The sequence below is a fragment of the Wasmannia auropunctata genome, unplaced genomic scaffold, assembly GCF_000956235.1.
Source record: "Wasmannia auropunctata unplaced genomic scaffold, wasmannia.A_1.0 LD336076.1, whole genome shotgun sequence".
NCBI classification, from domain to species: Eukaryota; Metazoa; Arthropoda; class Insecta; order Hymenoptera; family Formicidae; genus Wasmannia; species Wasmannia auropunctata.
This window is the reverse complement of record NW_012026814.1, coordinates 1,794,023-1,816,903: the sequence shown is the minus strand read 5'-3', so window position 1 is coordinate 1,816,903 and position 22,881 is coordinate 1,794,023. Positions and strand designations below refer to the sequence as shown.

Here is a 22,881-nt window from a genome sequence, read left to right as displayed (position 1 = left end):
CTCTTCCATAGCAACCATTCTGGTCACACTGGTTCCATATTTTTAAACGGGCGCAGCCGTGCGCGTGTGGCTCACTGGGGACATCAAAAAAAAAATCGAGAAAGAGAGGGGGGAAAGAGATGCGAGAGTGGGTGAGAGAAAGCGATTATTCCGAAGAGATCGAAAACGCGGCCACGTCAGCAAACGTCCGTCGACCCGATACACATTACAGATATTCGCGCGATACATCGATAACGTACGACTGCAAGCCACGAAGTCACGTCAGTATCAACGACGATAAAGTCGCTCAGAAGACGGCCCTGAATCCTCAGAGGCTGATCTTCGAAAGCGAGCCAGAACTTCACCTCTTTCAGGCCAGGCCAGCGGCCATGCCGTTAATTTCACGTTACGCAGTAACGGCGGGTGCGAATGACATTACGGGGTGAACGAAAGTGAGCGAAAATTGGAAATCTTATCGCTGACTCACACTGTCTATCATCGATCTTGGCTTATTTTTGGTCGGTATAAATAGTTATTGTTCCTTTTTGTTGGAGTGTGAGTTCTTTATTTTGACGCGATTTGATTTTGAAACGCAGGTGAAATACAAGTTCCTGCATTCAATATAATTTCCTTTAATGAAATCGTATTTCCAGAGAATCTTGCGAATTGCAAAATGTCTTCTCAATTTTTCATTTACCGTTCAAATCTACTCGCTCGTCGTTACGGGACATACACGTTTAACCCAGTGAGAGATTTATTAGAGATTCTTTTTAATATATTTAGAAACCTAATTAATATATCTAAAAAGATATATATTGAAATTTTTTTCTATTTAAAAATTTATTTATGAAACTTGCAGGCAGGTGTTTATAAAATATTGAGTTTATTGGCATATATTTAGGGTAAAATTTATGTTTATTATTAGAAAGAGGTACGGTAAAATTTATTACGAAATTTATTGCGAAATTATTTTTTGGTGTATAGTAGATATAAAATATTTATTGCGGAGTGATATACGTTTCGCGCGCGTAAGTTATATTTTAGAAAATTCTCATGAAAGTGTTAATAATTTATCCATTTAATTTTCCTAACTCTAAATCATTTCGTTATATTTCGGAGAATATTTTCGCGACGAAATTATATTATTAAAATTCTATAATACGCGGATATATATTATACAATTACTGTAAATTAAGTCAATTTATTCATACTACTAATATAATATTAGTCACTCGTACTACTAATTGTAGATTTAGATGATATTCTAAAAATTGCACGCAGAAAGACGGGAACGCCGCCTGTTAAACTGACGGCCTGAAAGCGGTGAAGAAGCTTCCACAGTCTTGTCCAGGCACAAGACAGCCATTTACACTGTATTCCTCGCAGCGATGCAACCACAAGCAAACACAGTATTAGGCACGGGATTCGCGTGGATTGTCTCCCGCATTTCGTTATGCTTCCTACATACATATTCGAACATACCCCGCATCCTAAGTAAGGAGAGATAGAGAGACAGACGAGAGAGGCATCCCCTGCATATACGTATTCACACGTATATGTCTACACACTCGCAAACTCGCGCGTGGGTGCGAATACGCGTGCACACGCATCCGTACATGCACGTTTACACAATACATACACATATATATTTATATACATACATATAGATATATTGCCCACACTACCGCGAGGTATTCCTACAGCATTGTGATCGCCAGACTGCCAGATACACAAACGTAGATTCCTATATGATGCATTTAAGAGTATATATATTTATATTATGTAAAGCGTATGATTAACTCCTTTTAATTAAGCGTCCTCGTTAAGGCCCCTCGCGTATTCTTTCACACACACGAGTCTTTATTTTCTCTTCTTCCACATTTTGGTCGCGCGCGATCGGGTCGACGGGCATGACGAACGGCCGTGTACCGAGTACGGTACCGCAAACTTCTTGCAACACATGCGAGACGGTCCTAAATGGTAGAGCACTTCTATACAATGGAATAAACAATTATTCCATTTTATTTCTGATAAAAATGTAATGCTTATTTATTTGAGCCATATCTATGATTTTCCTCTTCGTTAATTCAACAATGATAATTAAATTTCCCTTTTTCATTAATTTTTTGTTTAATTTAACGTGATAACACAAACTAACATAATTGTCGATCATAGATAAAACTAAGCTTTGTTAGTTAAATAGATGATTTATTAAAGCTCAAATAATTTGTGATGTTTTGCAAAAGAATTGAGTATTAATTAGTGAAAGCTGGTAATTTCCAACTTTTACTCTCAATCAGTTCGTCAAACTTTCATTTTATTTTTTTTTTTTAAGAAAAATTCTATTGGATTATTGAATTGAAATTAAATCAACTGAATTGGAATCTTTACGAATACATCACTTATGTTTAATTCGTTAAAATCTACCAAATTGACTTTAATCTCAATCGGCATCTGAACCCGTAATAAAAATTGGGAAAGTTTAGTGCTGAACGTACGGTTTGGGCTTTTTAGCTCGTTGAAATCTGCAATATAATCAAATACTCGAACCCAGGTATCCGTACTCGGACGCTATCTGGCACCAGGTCCCGTATTCCTACGCCACGCCAAATGCGCGCGCCACGGCCGCCCGACTTTCCATACTGTAGACAATATTTATGAGACAAGCTAAACTATACTACTATTACTACTATTATTACTACTGCTACTATTACTCGTAACTCATGTATACAGTTAAGTATGCGCGACGGCTGAAACGCGAGCGAAGCGATAGATTTAGTTTTCCTTTTCTTGTGGGCGTGCGAGCGATCGCGCGCTCCTCGGCGAGCGGCGCTCGCGATCGATCCTCAAACAATCGTGACGAAGTCTCGAGCCAGTCAAACGGCGGGTGACTTCACCACCTCAGAAGGTGAAACTCCCGTCCCTCGAAATTTCCCGGATTACATGAGAGTGCGAGGATAATCCCCGCATACGTGGGGGAATGCATACAGAAATGACTGTAACTGATATTATTTGTATGTATGCACGGTATCCGTATCATGATACGGTGAGCGTTAATATTTTCATTTCCATGGTTTTAGTATCTAAAGATACATAATAAAAAACAATATCTGTGTAATACGGAGCAACACGTTTGCATGTGTTTTTAAAATAACTGGATGTCCCGATCTAGTTAAGTCATGTCTAACATTTCTAAGAATTTTTAGTTATAGTCCAGAAATTCATTGCTTTGATGGATTTTTCAGTACACTGTCAAAATCATGCAACTCTCTTATCTGAAGTTTATAAAAATATCTCATCTTCTATGCTTTGCAAATCTTTTGAGAAATTTATAAATTAGATTTACGTTATAAGATACATTGTTTTATATTGTATAATATTTTAGCCTCAAAATTGAACTTTTTTTAATATACAGACAATATCAGTTACAGTCCTTGCACTCTCTACTTCATACGGAGGAATCCTTAGACAATAATACGCATCCAGGAAACTCATAATGCTTTAAATTTTTAACAAAGTTCTTCAATAAGTTCGGATTGTCTTTGAGTTTTAATTACTGAAGAAATAAGATATTTTTTATTTTTGAAAATAATAATAAATTATTGAACGCACTAAATCTTTAGGATTTTTAGGAAATTGTTGATGTGTATTTTATTTGATAACAAAAAATTAGATTTGATTCGCAATTGTGTTTCTTTTTTTGTTTCGACACTGAATGTATGTCGAAATAGGAAAAGAAGCAGAAGTGCCACAAAATTTAACATAATTTTCTTTGGCCGTATGAAAGCGGAAGAACTTTGACTTGACTTCCTGGATGGTATCAGCTCCACAACTTGGAGTCAGATCGTAGGCCAGAAGGACTCATCTTCCGTCCAAGTGCAATAACTATTACTAATCTATCCTTTCGGTCCCGAGCTACTAGAACCGACGCGATCCGCGTGGTTTTCCTTCTTTTTGGAAATCATCGACGATAGTGTTTTACTCCCCAGACTTCGTCCGGTCGATCGATAGTGGCCGCATGCTGATGCGTATCATATAGTAAGCGAACAAAAAGATTAAGGCATCAGAAAAGAAAAATAGAAAGAGAAGTAAGAGGAGATCTCAGCGAGAGAAAGAGAAAGGGTGTGTGAGAGCGAGACGATTTCGATCGAGGGTGTCAACATTCACTCGTTCGTCGATTGCTGGATGTTTAATGAGGAAAGACAGACGAAGAGCCAGGGCCGAAGATCGTAAATTGATAAATAACGTGAAGCGTATCGTATGGGTATAATGTTGATGACGACGAGAAGAGAAGAATGAGACGTGGTCGACGATGATGACGTTTACGTGTAGCAGTTGAAGAGAGCGGTGACATGGTAAACGATAGAAGTTAATTGATAAATATGATTATGGATCGATGATACATAGTTATTGAATGATAATTGATAATACTACTGCCTCACGAGGCCTTGATGAAATGGCGGCGGTCGAGAGAGAAGTACGATTAAGAAGCGGATTGGAAACTGGCTGTAAAAGCGAAACACTGCAGTGCTCGAGACGTGTCTCGTGAGGGGTAACGCCAACGGACCGCCGTCATCGACGGAGATTATTAGATTATTAGTAACATAAGAGTACTATTAGGTAGGTCCTAGCTCTTAACGACTCTTTTTTCTATGTTTTTTCTAAGAGGAAAGGAAGGGAGCGCGCGCCTAGGGCGTTTTTCTTTTCCCGCGAGAATTTGTGGTCGCGCCGATCCGAAGAGGTGTGTAGAGAATATAAAAAGGAATATAAATAGAGAAGATAGATCGAAGGCAAGAATGAGAGTGCCAGCGAAAAGAATTGTCGTGTGGACAGCAACGAAAGTGATAATTATAGTGATAAAATCGGAGGAGAGGAGTGAGATATCGTTCGGTAAAAAGAAAATGGCAAAAGTGATTTGTGTGGGAAAAAATGTGGGGAATAAGAAACTTGCAGATAGCGACGCGACACGGTTATTTCTGTCCGAAATCGATATTATCTTTCGCTTGGCTCTAATCGATCAAGTTTTCGTCAATAAGACAATTAAATCGGCGAATTAAAAAAAATCGCGGATCGTGCATCGAAACCTTATTTTCATAGGAGACCTCGTGTGCCTTATCATTACAATTAAACTTTACGGCAAACGTACTGACGTTTCGACACAAATAACGTTTATCTAATTTTGGATTGTTAAAAGTATGTATTTTTAAAATACATATACAAGCAATTTTCGTCAATATCAGTCATTAAACTTGAAATGCATGTCAAGCTGAAGGATTTTTTTAATTGCAAAAATTGAATTTAAGGCGCATTTTACTTGATTTAAATATAATAATATCAAAATCACATATTTCTTTGAAAGTGTAAAATCAAACAAAGGTGAACGAATCTTTTTCTTATACTGCAATTTAAGAAATTTAAAAAGTAGATATAGTTTTTCATAGTTTTAAATTAAAATACGTTACAAATTCAAGTTTTAATTCCAATTTTAAATAAGATGGAAATAGAAAGACAGAATTAAAATTTACACGTGAAGTATGTTAGAAGAACACAGTTCTCTTTAAGATCTTTAGTCCATTTTATATCCTAAAAATACATAAGATATTAATATCTACGATTCCGTCGATTTGACCAATTTGCCGAGATTCACGAATTCTTACGAAAAGAATTAGAATTAGGTTAGAGTCAGATCTGAAAGATCGAAAAGTATGAAGATAAAGAGACGTCACATTTTCATTTTTCTTTACATCCTGTTGATAAGTCGCCTGTTATCGTAACTGCTGTGCCAAGTTTCTGTAAGTTGCTCCTGGGAGCCGAGCTTGTTCCTTTGCTTATTAATCGAAAATACTCCGATCCATGAATAGCGTTGTTCTTTTACTTTAATTAGGTAAAAAAGATCCTCTAATTTTTTATAATTTAACAGGAAAGATAATATCTGGACTATCAATAATAAATTTCACTTATTAAAAATCTAAAATATAAATGCATCAGCAATGACTTTTTTTTATATAAATAACTAACTGATTGTATACGTGCAATTAATATTTTTTAAATCAAACTGTTTCTTGAACAAATCGTGTCTTTAATTTTTGAAATAAATGTGTTACGAACTGTACGAATTTTTATTATCAGATTATTTTCATAATGAAGAAATTTATAAGAAACGTTATACCATGTGATCGAGGAAAAAATATTGACTACGTTACAGGCTCGTTATTGTATTTTCCCTCGCTAATGGGATTTAATTTGGATTTAAGTGAATATAATTATTACATATTAATGAGTAGGAATAAAGAAAAAAAAAGAATGTTAGGTAAGGAATGTGATGGATATTGATCGAACCGCGGATATTCTTCCTTCGTTGTATATTCTTTCAAGATATTCGACTCGTTTTCTCTTCGTTCGATACGTCTGCACGCACTTACGGCGGCTTGCACACTCTCGCTTAGCTCTGTTCAAAATTTAAGCGAAAAGGGGAAAAAAAAGGTAAAAGGATAAAAAGAGAAGCGACGAGCGACGGCAACGACGACGACGATATGATGGAGGGAAAACGGCGCGACCGCGTCGCGCTGACGATATTTGTAATTCATTATATACATGTGCCTTTGAAAAAACGATTTAAAATGCGTGAAAACACAAAAATAACACGGAGAAGAAACAGAGACGGGGAACGAAAGAGGGTTTGGGGATAATGCGAGGGAACGGAGGAGGATCTTTATAATCGTCCGAATGATTCGCGAAAGCCGCGGCAACGATAAACGGGAGGGCGACGCAGAGCGTCTGCGCGAAATCATTCGGCTGGCTGCCACGATTATAGATCATAGCGAGTCACACACAGATAGAGATATGTCAAAAAGTAATGGATATTAAAATGAGGGAAGAGAAAAAGGAGCAAAAGAATTCGAGAAGAGACAAGACCGACTATACGAAGCTGTCGCGTGAAACGCGTAGACTCGCGTGTCCGCCGCGTCGATGCGAAAAACTTTATGAGAAACAAAAGGAAGAAAAAATAAATAAAAGACGAGATGAAAAGTCGAGAAACGTGACCATACGAGAGAGAAAGAGAACAAGCGTGTGGGTGGGAGAGATAAAAATTTCGTAGATTTGGGATATAAGTAAGCAAAAATATTATATATGTATACATATATAGATTATATATACACAAAAGAGTACGTAGGTGAAGCGTCTTAAAATGCTTTTTACGAATCGGTCTTTGTGTTTACTTATACAGCTTTTAATCAGGTCTAACTCGAGTCTTGCGCGTAATAATTGGGCTTATTAATCTCTTTCTAATTAGGTTTTATATATTACGATTTACGGCGATTCGCGCCCGCGGCGACGCGCCATGCGAAGCGAGGAATTCCTTGCGTTTTAGATACGTTTTAGATACGTACGTATTGTTTTTTTTTCTTTTTTTCTTTTTGGTGTCGGTTTGGGAGATTGGGAAAATTCTAACCGAAACGAAGGAACAAAAGTCGACTAAGATATCATGGTGAAGCTCGATAGAAAGCGAGGCGAAACGCATTCACGGCTGTTTTACTTTGACATATCTTTTTCTGCTCTCAAGGCATGTCATTGAATCTGTTCTTGACGCGATAGATTAAATTAATTATTATCGCCTTCTTGTCTAAAAGAAAAGTATTTTATAATGAGATATATGAAGTTATACGTTTTTCAATATATAATACAAAATAATTTTCGAACGTGATATATCGCCTTCTTGTCTAAAAGAAAAGTAGTTCATAATGGGATATATGAAGTTATACGTTTTTCAATATATAATACAAAATAATTTTCGAACGTGATATAATAATGTTATTGAGATAAAACAAAAATAAGAGTAGAGTTATTTGGTTGCTTCTTTTAGATTTTAATCTCATATATATTATATTTATCCAAACAGATAATAAAAATATTAAAATAATTTTCTAAAGTTATTTTATAAAAGACATTTTGCGTTTGGTATATTATTACATATTTCGGCAAAACATATATATGCATATATTAATATATACACATATATCTATTTTATATATTAAATATATTATTAAATGTATATTATACTACATTACATATTATATCTATCATAATAAAAGATCTAATTCCATAATTTTTAATCAGTAAATTCTAAATTATATTTTTAAAATTATTTTATACTGGATACCTTAATTACAAAGCGCTTCGTTAATTGAATTATTTTGGCGATTTTTATTTTAAATATAAAAAATAAATGCGCTCGGTAAAGGCGATAATAATCGTATGTTGCGTCAAGAGCATTTGCAATGACTGGTTCCTTAACATACCAGATTATTTGACAATATACATACATCTACAGCTTGGAACTAGAACAACTCGTATTATTCTCTGTCTTGGAATAGATATTATACATTCTGTTACTTTAGGTGCCGCTTGTCGCTCGATTTCAAGCAATAGAATGGCATTAGTTGTTTCAAATTCGTTCCAGCATAGCTCGATTTTGTTTTCTCAGTTTGAATTACTCGATCGCACATCATCGGACCGTTGTTAATTTATCATACTACGCTATTCGAATGCAAAGAAAAGTTTTATGCTATTTGTAACGATTTACGAGATGCGCTACGTGTGATATTTAGATGCTAAATTTCTTTTCAGGTCGGTCGTCCGAACGGTACAGACACTCGCGATTTTAGGATAAAAATACGATTCGGCGTTGTATAGATAACAAAAGATTTATTTTTCTCTGGTATTAAACGCGGCGCGTTTATCGTTAAAAATTTATTTAACAATGCGTTTATCGAAAGTTACGTAGAATATTATAGGAGTATCCTTAGGACGTAAGAATTCCCCCGATTTGGCAGTGCCTGTAGCAGACGATCGGCCGCCCTTTTTTGTGTGTTGCACTTTTTGAGGGAGAACAAAAATTGTCTTTGGGCTAAAAAGTGATGAGAGGAATGGGAAAGTGAGGGGGGGAGGAGGGAGGAGATTGAAATGATGGATAAAAGATTTTATATACGTGTGATGAGGTATAATAACGGAACGCAAGAAGTGTTACATGCATGCCATCCAGGTATTTAGAAAGTACAGTGCTTTATTTTTTTGAAAAAGAAAGAGATATAGAAGTATATTATTCTATTTGCGAGCGGGAAAGAGAAAATTTATAAGCGTCACGCATTCACGTTTCTCAAAACGTGCGGACAGATGCTGGTTTAAGTTGCGAAAACGGACGTGATTGGGCATCCTGGTGAAAGTATGTGATGAACGAAAATTTTAATCCTTAGAACGGCAAATCGCTTGATAAAAGCTTTTCTTCACACACGTGTCGCGGTCCAGCGCATATCTCTCGATGTTTTCATATTCAATTCTACGAGAAAGTGGATATTGCACTAACACCGAAGATTTTATTAGTGAATAATTTACGAAGAATTTATCGGTGGAATTTTAAATCGATAAATTCTCTTTTGCATACTGTTCATATCTCGAATCTATTCGATATTATTAAGGAAACAGTATTGAAATGATCGCGAGAAATGAGGCAGCTAATTTATAAACCCATCTGTTTGTCGTTCTGGGGTTAATAAATGCATGCGACGCATTTTGATTATTTTGAAGACAGTCATGTAGCTTTATCGTATTTTCGGCCGTACTACTTTCAAGGAAGCCTGTTATTACGTTTAGTTTGAAGGCGAGAATGAATGACACTGAATAAATGAGAGAGATACAGAAAGAGATATAAGAGATAAGAAAGAAAGCGAGAGAAGAAATAGTGAAACACGATAAAGTTCTATTCTAAAAATCTATATATGATAGATATATATTGTATATATATCGGAAAAATGCAGATGTATTTACTAAGAGATTTTGCGATGGCAAAGGAAAGAATGTAAAGCGAGCCAATTAGTTCCCAAGTGATGGAAAAAGTCCATTGAATTTTCCAATGAATAAATCTTAACGAATATAAGAGTACGGATTTTATGCAAACAATATAATTGCAAAGCAGTTTGTATACTTGAGCTTATTACTAGATGAAAATCGCTGCCGTTGGATTTTACATCAGTTGCAGGAACTACGTGGCTCGAATGGCGAGATAGTTGGAGAAGCGAATTTCGTGGCCCTGCGATCGAGAATCGACGTTCTTCGGCGATCGGGTTCGGCGTTTAGATGTTAAGGCGTTATGTAGGCATAAAAAGAGATTTATTTACGAAAATTATAGACAGGCATGTCTAAAACTTGCGTCGGCGCGCAACGCCACGGAGAGTGAGCCCACAATGATTCGCCGCTTCTGGAGAAGACAGAAGACGAGGCGATGATTTTGCGGGCCTCTTTCATTGACAGAAAAAAAAGAGCTTTCGTTTTTGTTATGTATACACTTTCTTTCGGAATCTATTAATCATATTTATATTGTCAGCCGCTGGTAGATTATCCCGCGCGCGGAAGGACGATTCGAATTCGCGAATTCGAAGATCGGATAGAAACGATAATCCTACGTGCAAGTCGCTGCTGCGATTTTATTCAATCTAGTCGAAATTGATAAATCAATGTTGGCGCGGCAAAATGGACGGTAAACGATTTTAGGAAACATTAATTTTTGTCACCGATCGAGCACATTATATTGTATTATAGAAGTATGCACGTCCATATTGTCTTTGGGTCAACCGAAGAGTGTTAGAAATGCAATTTAAAAAAAAAAAGAAAGATCTCTATCCGATCTTCGCGAGAGAAACATAAATATTAAATGAAACATTGCATAATACTTCAATGATTTTTTTCAATGATCTTTGTCGATCATTATTGATGACTCGTCTTCGCAGGGCAACCAATTCGCTATAACGAGCGTACTCTATTGCATAAAGAAGAGAATAAAGTGTTGCAATTAGATCGATTAATCAGCTCGAAGGTATGTTACATCTATAATGTAAGAAAAGAGAGTGTCGTGCGAATGAGAGGGAAACATGCAGGGGTGCGACAGTGATGGAAGGTGAACGACACGAGAGAACGATTGTGGCTACGGTTCGACCGTCCATCGCAGAACCCCCTTAAGAGATTTTTCGAGACGTTTCGCAGAGAACACGAGAGAGAGAAGAGAAGGGAATGATCGCGGGAAAATAAGCGAATAGCTAGTAGGAAATGGCGAAACAAGAGCAAATAGCGCGTACGAGGGAGAGACGAGAAAGTCGAGACAAGTAGGTTTTGAACCGAGAGAGCCTTGTGTTAAGTGCCTTCAAAAGTACGACTTAGATTTTAGGCTATAGAAGAAACGAAACAAAAGAGGCGCTGGGCGCGTCCAGCTGTGAACGAATTTTTACGGTATTATTCGGTCAGGCGTCGCCAATTTTTTTTTTGTACAAGATTCCGGCACGCGGCGAAGCTACTCGACGTGTATCTTTAAAAAAAAAAACCGATATAAAGTTTTGACTCCTTTCTTTTTCACTTTTTTTTCAGTTATTAAGAGAAAGAGAGTATTCCCAAAAATTTTAACAAAATGTGCCCTAAAACCGTCAATAAGAAACGCTATGAGTCTTACATAGTCATTTGAATAAATTACGACAGATTAATGGAATGTACAAGTGTGAAAAACTTAATTACTATGCCTGTTTTCTACATTTATTTTTATTGTCCAAAAAGAGGCCTAAGAATTTATTTTAAGAATGACACTTTTTAAAAAAAGAAACCGACATAAGAGTACTTTTTACGACGAGTAGCTGCATCGGCCGAAATCTCCGGCGATGTTCCGCGTTCATCTCGAGACCAGTGATATTTTTTAGAAATTATTTATTTATGCTGACGAAAGCGGAATTTAATCTCAATCACTCGCCTTTATACTGCCAATACATCTGTTTAGGACGTACTCAACCATCGTTCGGTCCACATGATCAACCCTCCGCGTGATATTTTTCTCCCCTTCCTGACTTTCGCAATAACCGCAATACATGTGTGTGTGATCTTTTGCAATTTAATTACATGTCAGTTCCGTTTTTAATTCATTGCCTACATAAATCATGTTTCTTACGCATCTTTATTGTTCTTGTAACATTATTTTCTACGAGACACGGGTATGCGACACTTTCCTCGGGTTCCTTTGCACTTCGACTTTTTTTATTTCGTTTGTCTTTTATTGACAGTACAATTATATCTGTAATAAATAATAGCGAGGTCTAAATCGCGTCACGAGCGCGCGATTTGAGCACCGAGTGCGGAACGTCGCATCGATCTGCGTCCGAAACTCTGTCTCATTTTCGCTTCGATCTGATCGAAGACAACAGTCTCGATCAGTATACCCGCAATACACACCGACTTATTTAAATGTGCAACATAATCAGTTCATCCGCAGATAGGTATCGTAAATCTTATCGTAAGTCTTTACTTTTTAAGAGGACCCTCGACGGACGTTCCGCACTCGAATTTAAGTATGATACTCTTTAGTACAAGCACAGTACTCGACTGTACAGAAATAGGTAGAATGAAAGAGCGAAAAAAAGGGAGAGATTGAGTGAGTGAAAGAGAGATAGAGCAAATGAGCAAGAGTGTGAGCGAGTGAGAAAAAGATAGAGAGAGTGTGAGTGAGTGAGAAAGAAGAACACGTAAAAAGTGAAACACTACAACTTCCGCTCAGCGCCTCAAAACGCAAAACGTACTACTTGTAATCGTAACTTCTTTGTCGCCATGTATTTGCCAACGAACGAATGATTTATTATTATTTTTTTTCCTTTTGCCTTCATTTTATATTAATATTATTTAGAGAGCAACAATTATTAACGACTACGCTATGATGATAACGATAATCTTTCTAGATACTTTTTTGCTTGTTCTCTTGCGACGAATTCACAGCGACACACACACATACATACACATACATACATACACACACACAAACAGAGGCATATATACATACTACGCACGTATACGTCACGTGCATATAGGTACGTACAATACCGATATGTGAAGACTTGTAAAACACACGTACGAAGATCACTCCACTTTACGGTAACATAACGTGATTTTTAGCGGAGTGCGAACCTCATCGTCGCGTCGCCGTTTATTGGCATTCGTTTGTAATCACGTAAGAAGAGTCGCTTGCTTAAGGAAACTCACAGGGAACGCTGGGTCGGTCTCGAACTCGCATTGGGAGCTCACTCATCTCTCGTTCGCCGGAATTGTAAAGAAATCGGAAGAGAAATCCGTTAATCGCGAGGAGAGACTCGCGAGATCCCGCGTTAATCGCGACAGACCGAACGTTCAAGTCCTGTCTTTCTATTACAGTGCTTCCTTTCCGTTTGTTTTTTCTGTATACACATATCATCTTTTGGATTTTTCGAACATTCCAAAAACGCTTGTTTCCCTCTTTTTTTTTGTCAATTTGTAGAGCGCCTTGTATTCAATTTAGAGCAAAATAAAGTCTAGAAAGGCAATATTCCAGCCGCGTTTTCTACATCCCCCGTAATTCTCAAATCTCAGGAATTTTTCAGGAAATTTGACATGACGTGAGATTCATAATAATCTCGTGTACGGTCAATTTCGTAGCAATTTTATTAGTCGGTGATATTAAACATTTAAATATTGGATAGATTTAATAGTAAAATGATTCTAATTAAAAATCTAATTAAAAATTCAATGGACGACGTCTGATTTCATTTCTACTTTAAAGTATAATAGAAATTTTAAAATAAAATAATTTATCATTCGTAATTAAAAGTATTATATCAATTTGTAATTTTTAATATATTAATTTTCTCATTTCTTTAATTTGTGAGCATTATTGCATAGTAATTTATAAATTTTCAGTAATTTAAAAATAAGTCTATTTTACTTTAAAAAATAGAAATATAAAAACAAAAATGCCTTTGCAGGACATCTGCGATAATGGCAGAGTGGTGATATTCAAATTCGCAGTCTTCTCTATAAGGACGAGCGCTGAGCCTTTTCGGAATCATTTAGTTACCGTTTCCGCATACTAACTAGTTCAATTTTTTGCAGGTGCTGGCGTAAATTTTTGTGCGGACCCCGCCTAACAAGATTCACGAAGTCTCGGAAGCGTGTAATCGACGAGAGAGCATCGTGGAACATTTTGAAAAAATATGATTAGAAATAAAGAGCTACAAGAAAATCCGTTCACAAATTTTATTGCCCTAATCCTGATGTCGCTTTTCTAACATTGATTACATTTTATTTAAAGCAAACAAAATTACTTATGAGTTTCAGAGAATAAGCGTGACGTCGAAGGAAACCGGCAAGACAGGTGTACTTAAAGGAGCCCTACAATTTGTCATCAATCTAGAATCTCTTCAGTACGGTGTGCTAAAAGAAAGCAGTAGCAGAATTACTAACTTTGCATCTTAGATAAGAAGGAATATTTTAGAGTCATGTAGCGTTAAAGATAATAATCCAATGTTCGGTGACTCTAAAATCTTCATTCATTTTGACACAGAGTTACTATTCAAATCTGATTTTATTTTGGAGTGTGTTATATTCCGATGGATTTTACAAAAGATCACGACATACCGGTTCACACTTCACACACGTTCAGCCAGGGACTTTCTCAGCTCGATATCCGCGAGAAGGTCCCCCCCCCTTCCCGCCCCCGATGAGTAGATAATCATAACCACCGTCGAGAGTTCCCACCCCTTTGATCCCGCTCCCGACGCCATATGCTCGTTGTTGCTAAGCTTGAGATCTTGAATGTCTTTTTTTTGTTGGCATGGCCCGCGCCGTTGTAAAAGAGTACAGTAACCACGCGTGGCCCCCGTCTGAACGGGGGCCATGTACAGTCAGCGGAGCGCCAATACTAATCGTACCGTCGGCACGTCTGCTTGCGTCTTTTGCAGGTTTCTTCGCCGGCCTGAATTGGACCGGCGGCGACGGCTCGCGGCGCGTCTCGAGGAGCTCGAACTCCGCGACGACGACGTCGTCGTCGGCGGCGGCTGCGAGCGACGTCCCGGCGCCGCTGACGCCGCAGCGTCGTCCCCGGCTGCATTGTCCGTCGCGGCACGCGGCCAGCCGCAACAACAATCACCCCAGCATCAGCAGCAGCGGCGGCGGCGGTGGCGGCGGCGGCCTGATGCATCACGATCGCCGGCACAACTGCTCGAGGTGCGGTAAGAGCTACAAGAACGCGTACATCCTGAAGCGGCACTTGCTGTACGAGTGCGGCAAGGCGCCGTCCTTCAGCTGCCCGCACTGCGCTTTCAGCTCCAAGTACGAGCGCAATCTCAAAGCGCATATCAATCACCGGCACGTTGACCTGCAGCCGGCGCTACCGGGTATCGTCGTCGGTCAGCGCGAAACGCGTCATCAGCACGGCAGGGAGTGACTCGTCAGAGTCTGCGAGGTCGCGATGTAAAGCGGGAATGGCGTTTTTTCGGTCGCGGTCGCAATTCGCGACTGGGAGACTTGAGGATACATGCCAATATACATCCGAGTGTCAAAATTTAAGTCGAATTTATATCGACTGTCGTTCAGATATTCGCGAGATGAAAAGTTCGTAATATTTAGAGACGAACGCGAAGAATAGTAAATTTCTCGTGTGAATATCTGAATGGTATTTTTCGTTTTGAACATTGAATCCCTAGTGGATTCAAAAATATCAGCTTTTTGTTATTTTTGAAAACCTGTCGATTGAAAATAATTTTCGAATTTTTATTTGTGCATCTTGGAAAAGGATATTTGCAAGAAATTTGGAAGGTATTTTTTTTAATTCAGATTTTTGATTTATTTTCTTTTATTATTTCTGTAATGGATAAACAACTATGTAGTTCCCACTCATATTATTACTAATTAGTCGCATAGTCGTGCAAAGTTGTACGACGAACTGAGTTTCCGTAAGTATGTTGATTAAGTTCTTATTAAGCTAACTTTAAAATACATAATGTTATTCGCGATCCTACAGCCAAAGTGAGTGCCAAAAAATTATTTTAATTAAGTCTTTCAATTTATGCTCTCTTTTTCTTTTTCACGTTGCCTATTTCATCATGTTTTATTTTATTGCTTTTAAGAAGGTATTACTCTGCGTGGTATCGTGTTTGTGACAAGTAATTTGAAGTAAGACGGACATTTGAGAAATCTATATCAAGGATGCGTTTTTGTCTGGCACTGAAACATTAGCGATGTGCATTACATAAGACAATATGTATTTCAACCGCTAAATATTGTACTAGGATTTTAAAAGTCCCTTGTTCAATGTTTATTTTTCGGAGTAAAATTGCGGCGAGGGTTATTTGCCGCCTGTACGATATTATAGAATGAAATGATAAGGAGAAACGAGCGTTTTCATTAAGAAAATGATAAAGTAAATGTTAAAAAAAAAACATTAGTGATCCGCCATCGTGGCGCGAGGCTAGTACTTGTTGGTTCCCGTTTAACGATATATAAATGGATAAAAAGTCGAATAAGAACATTGTTGAATATTGCAGGCTTACAGAAGGGTGCCAAAAAAGTGTGAGAAAATCCTTCCACCTGTTGCACTTCTCAACGATTAATTCTACAAGACTGTCGCAAACGACATGAATTATCTATACACGGCAACAAATATTGCCGGGACAAATCTTCATTCTTTGAGCGTTTTACGCGCTCTCTATTTGTTCTTTCAAACCAATCTGAAGACACGGCAATTAAAAGCAATTTATTCGAAAGAAAGACACTTTTTTGGGACATCTTCGAGTCTACTGCAGATTGCTAAATTGCCCAATTATTTTTATACTAATTATAAGTGATACGAGTGTCGCTAGTGAGATCTGAACGTAAGGTGGCCTCCCACCTTAATCGTCAGTTAAGCAGGGCGAAATTCTCGGCGCAACGAAATATACCCCCTTCCCTCGACACACGTAGATTACCGATCCCAGCTATCCCAGTTGAGTCTAGCTTAAGGATTGTTAATCAAGTCTAGTCAAGACCAGTCTGCGTTTTCTCATTGTCTTCGGGCGACCGTCTACGAACGATAAAGAGAGATCTTGGTAGCGTGTATGTGTGTATATATATATATGCATACGTACGCATTTGACGAGTGAGTAAACTTCTCGCTCGTGGACTGATACTTATTGGCTAATAAATATTACTATACCTCGGCTATTAATGAAATCGTAATCTAACGAAGTCTAAATCCTCGGAAACACTTGCAATAATTACGCAGTGAAAAATAGGTACAATTGTAAGGTACTAAGGTACAATTTACCCTTGCAATAGATAAAGCAATTTATTCCTTCCACTGATACCTTTTCTTCCACGGGTTATGCCAAGATTTCTAATATTTGCGTATCGAAAGTACACTCATTGTTACCGCCCGAGACAGGATTAAATAATTCTTATCTATCGTAGAATTGTGTGTAGATTGTGCGAACTAATAGATACGTCAAAGAGAAAAAAATTTTCCCGCAGTCCAACCTATAATTGTTGGCGATTTGACGTTTTTGAAAACTAAAGACGAAATTGATATCGGAAGAGTTCTATTTAATACGTGGGAAGTTCATTAGTCGTGTTTGTTCGCGTCTTTCTATCAGAATTAGAGTCGTCTAGTCTAACAAAAAAAAAAATGTGCAGGTCTAAAGCAGATCGCATGCATACACAAAACTCTACATTACTCTACATTACTACAGATAGAGAATATATTTAAATCAAAAAGGTACATATATATCGTATGTATTATATACATCATATACATACATATTATACGTATGACATAATACTGATAATTTGCGATGATATATTACGACACGAATTGTAAGTCATTTACTCTGTAATTAAAGCAAGAGTGTCTTTCTTGGTCGGGACAAATTACCCATTAAACTCGTTTCAGACCCGTTTCAAACGGAAGATTTAAAACTTTATAAATGACAATTTATTGCAATTAATTATTGAATGATTTTAATTAACCGTTATTTAATGAAAGTTACTCGACATTCATGCACAACTTGAATAATAACGAAAACTTCTATAAATTAGATAAAAATAAATTACTGGACAGGACATAGGATAATATTTTCTTAGACATACATATAAGAAGTTCGATAAACGCGAAATATCTTGCATAAGATGAAGATACCTCCCTTTTCTTTCGGCAAAACGGATACAGTTTCTATTCCGTCTGTCATGGGTAATTGATGAAATTAGCTATTCATTTCATTCTGTATATTAGTTTAATAATTAATAATAAAAATGTCGATCGATTACAATTGATGTAAATACCGACATAACGAGGCGACACAAGGCATCGTTTCAGAAATTGTAGCCGAGAAGTTTACGAGAATTTTGGCAAAGTAATCCGCGCGTGAGCCTAACGTATGAGCTTCCAACGAGAGAACGTAGGCTCGAGGACCAAATGATCGAACAAAGAACTCTCGTTTCTAGTCAAGCCTTGTCCCGACCAAGAACTGAGCGAGCACCATATAGGAGACAACCTTAGGAATATTGAAAATCTCGTATTTATTCTACAGATCTAGAAGATCTTTGAGTGTTACTCTTTCTCTCTCTCTCTCTTCCTCTCCGTCTTTCTCTCCTCTCGTATTTATCTTCTCGTACCTTTCTTCTCTTTGTGCTAGGAATTCGTAATCTCGAGCTAAGCTCTTTCCTACATCTTGATGAAGTCTCGAATAGCTCTCAATTTAGATGTAGACATCACATCGACGATCAATCTGCAGTCCATGCGGTCGCATTGATCTATCGACTATCTCTGAACTAAACTCACTCGATTGTCCGATATTTCACGATCACGATCGTCCGATCGGTATTCCCGATACGAGATCGAGGCGCCAATTTGGAATCGTCGGTTCCTTTGCGGTGAAAGATTCAATGAGCGAAATCGTGGATTCTTTGCGCGAAATATCGATTGGGATTGCTCGTGAAAAGATAAAAAAAAAAAAGAACGCGCAACTGCGGACCTCTCAGCTTTCACGTGCTCCTTCTCGTTGACTTTGAAAATTTCGAAAGGATCTTACACGTCCGGGCGATCTTACGTTTCCGCCGACTCGTGTCGTCCTGTATTTTTTCCTTTCCTCATCTTTCTTACGAAAAAAAAAAAATAACGAATTACTGATAAGGGGATTCTCGTGTGTCGTCCAAATCGACTCCATGTGCCTAAAAATGTGATCAAAACACGCTGTTGTAAAATGCGACGCTCGTGCGTCGTATTTTTAACGTCTAAGTTTCTTGTTGTGCTTGCAGGGATTCGTCACGATCCCCGCATTATTATCATCTGCTTCCGTTTTCGGAGAAAGCGAATATTCTGATATTCGGCACGAAATAATTTATAGGAGCGAACAAGCAAGTTATTCGATAATATCTGTTACAGCAATAAAATCAAAACGGTAGAATTTTTTACTGTATGTAGGACAACGGAAATTATTATACAGATATTTGACATCCTAGAGAGTCCAGGGAATTTCTTTACCACCACCTCTGTAAATTAATATAATCGAATTTGCTATTTTATGAAAAAATCTTTGAGTCGTGTATGATATAAACACGAGCTATAAATAATAATTTTATTAGAAGTGCGACAAAATTGAAAATTATTATAAAAACGTTTTTTTTTTTTAATTAGTATGAACGAAACGAACGATTTTAAGAGCTTTATGAAAGTATTTCATTAATTCATCAGTATTTTTTTTTGTTCAGAATAGACGATCGCAACAGATATTTTTATCTGTTTTTTTTTTTAATTAATTTAAGCAAATAACAAAATATTTTTCACATGTGGCAGAAAAACTTTCGAAAACAATTACAGAGATAAGCATTTATCTGTTGTAATTTTTCATATACGTATATGTGCAAAATGCAATTGTTATATACGATGATTAATACAGTGTAACATCGACCCCGTACGAAAACGTGAAAGCGAACGGAGTGTGTCTTCCAAGTTTTCCATGATATCGAAGCAGAGTAGAGCCGAAGTGCAGCACGAGAGGGAGAGGAAAACTCTGTATTTCGCGCGATTTTGCGATTAGATACGCGAGAGCAAAACGGGATGTAGCGACAGTGACGGAAAGACTGAGCATAGAAAAAAAGAAGTGGGAAGGAAAGTGCGAAGTGAGAGGTATTTGTTACTAGCGCGTGGACGATGCGAAATACACGTGCGACTGTCTTATCGATTTTTGCGCGTTACAACTGTCCTCTCGCATGTCGACTAGAAATTTTCCATTTACAAGACTCTCCCCGAGTCTTAAGTTCTGAATATTGGCTATTTTTATGTTAACGATTATACTCTCTGATAATTAAAAAAAATCTCATCGTTGCATTGCATCCATCTATTAAAATTAATTTGATCGATTAGGTTTAATAACATAACGCAGAAAAAAATCTGAAAATAATTACTTTCAAGTAAAATAACGATGGCGATCGTAGCGAATTTAAGACACAATTTAATGACAACATTGATGAGATCAGTGGTAATTTCTGTCGCCGTGCGGGACGCGAAATCGAAGAAGAAATTAATTCGCACGCATTCGCGTTGATCTTGCGATTTTTTGTGCCAATGTAAGTGAGGCCAGCTATTATGCAATACTCGAGTCATCGTGCAAGCCAAATGAAGAATGGCTGTACACGAGATGCCTATAGAGTTATTTTGAAGTCACCTTACATATAGATATAAGAAGATAAAAAAGAAATATATATATATATATCTATACAGAGAGATAAAAAAAGCAAAGATTCTATATACATATATTATATATATACACGTATATGAATTATGAATACACGTAGAACACACGCGCAACTATATATGTAAATATGCATTATAATACATATATCTATATATATATATATATACATATACGTGTATGATTTTGGACACGCGGGCGAAAAAAGTCCAAAGGGGCAACGCGAAACCAAAGAGATACCTCTAGTTGTTAAGGTGATCGATGATAATAATTAGTACGTAAGCGTTTTGGCTCCTCTCCTTTGTTGGGAGCTCTTCCGGTTACATAACTATATGAATAGAGGATAAAAAAAATATAACGGGAATTCCACCTAACACCATGTACGATTTTTCACACTGCGGCACTTTGACAGTATGAAAAAAAAATTGATATCCGCATTGTAGAAAATTATAATTTTTGTATTATTGCAATTTTCTCGTGTATATTATGTTTTAAAAGTAAACGTCGCGCGCGACGTGCTTTCACGTTAAAATGTTCGAACACTTTTCGCGTTCTACGCTCCCTTTTTCGCAAATCTATACGATATAAATGGTGTTATGCAGAATTCGCGTTAAAAAATGGCGATATAATATTATTGAATAAACGGCCGAGAAAAAATGCGTAATATTGTTCATTAATGTAATATGTCTGAGATATAACTACGATTCAGTCGATCCCGATTAGATCATGAATTATACGACTTGCACTTATGTTACTCAAATTAAAAAAATAATACTTATGTTTCTCGTATGTAATACCTGTGTATTTTAAGTTATGATTTGCTTGTTTATGATAACAAACGCGGCTTGCAAGTTATTGCCGACTTTTGCTTTACATGTATACGACCTAGTTACGCGCATTATACGATATTTATGATATATTCTTTTCAATTTATATTTTTGTGAGCAATTTAAATCATACATAATTATCACCAATTGTGAGTGTATCATTAATAATCGTTGTGTTAGCGAGAATACTCGACAAATAATAAAGAAATAAATTTAATTATTCAGCCAGATAGATTTTGTCCGTGCACATGGCGTGCTAAACTTTCTTATCATCAATTTATATCTTTCCCTGTTATTTTATAATTCTTATAATACCTGGTTATCCTCATATGTGATTCGTGATTACATGTATACTAAATATACGAAAAATTTTGCGATAAAAAAGAAATTTAGTATAACCGATAATTTAAAGTATCGTAAATTTGTATTTACATTTATGTAAATGTACTTATTTCGCGAAAAGCAAATTACATCAGAAAATTACACGTGAAATTAATATATGCATATATTTATAGAGTAAATCAAATATTGCTACGTCTAATATTTTTAAAAAAGATACTTTTTTTTATCATATTGATTCACATTATAACATTATATTACTGCCTGTTGTTATTATACTGACGTGTTCTTTGCATTCTGTATTTTCAGGTCGATTGCTGTGTAATTGTCGTCGCCGTTTCAAGAATGTTATTTCTTTCTACTCTCATCTACGATACGAATGCGGATCAAATTATCAGTGCACATATTGCTCATTTAGCTCACCAAAATTGAGTGCGTGTTGCCGCCATATAAAAGAAATACATAAAAATAAATAACGTTCATGGTCACGGAAAAAAATAGCAATGCTTAACTATATTCATTATTTATCGGCATTATTAATTAAAAACTTTTTTCTATTTTTCTACTGCACAAATATGAAATGTAGCATTTCGGAAAGCAAGATGTTTCGTACATGATGTTTTTCGGAATTTACTTTTTTTCAAAAACAGCTTTCGATAATCGTTTCTTTCTCTGTTTAAAAAACGAAAACTTTCTTGTGTCCAAGATATTTCCTCTTCTCCTAAGACTACAATATTCTGAAGACTGATTTAATTATGTTATCGACATTATATTTTGTATTACGATTTTTCGCTTTAAGCAATCACTTTAATGTGAAATATTTTCTATTATTTGCTTAAGTTGCAAGATAAGCCGTATGAATTTTAGACGATTGATTGGAGAGGAAAAATCTTTGTGTGTATACGAATTTTCATATGTACAAAATATTTCGAATATTTGTATTTCAGAATTAAATATTAATTTAATTAATTTACTTAATTTTTGTTTTATTCTTTAAAGAAAAACTGATTTATGAAATTTTATATTTATCTATTAGTTCATATATATATATATTTTACACAACATATATATATATGCATTTACAGGATATACACACATTATAATTCACAGATCAGAATTTCTCAATATATAAAGTGAAAGTTAATTTGTCACTCACAAATTTGATGCGAAGTTGTAAA

At 36.5% G+C, this 22,881-nt stretch overlaps 1 long non-coding RNA gene across 1 annotated transcript; it reads right to left on the bottom strand.

Moving 5' to 3' along the window:
• Positions 1 to 3,166: 3,166 nt before the first annotated feature.
• On the bottom strand, positions 3,167 to 7,906 carry LOC105449233. The gene is made up of 2 exons (XR_974315.1): positions 7,693 to 7,906; positions 3,167 to 7,595 (listed from the first exon to the last, which is right to left on the bottom strand). It is a non-coding gene; the product is annotated as an uncharacterized LOC105449233 (long non-coding RNA).
• Positions 7,907 to 22,881: the final 14,975 nt, after the last annotated feature.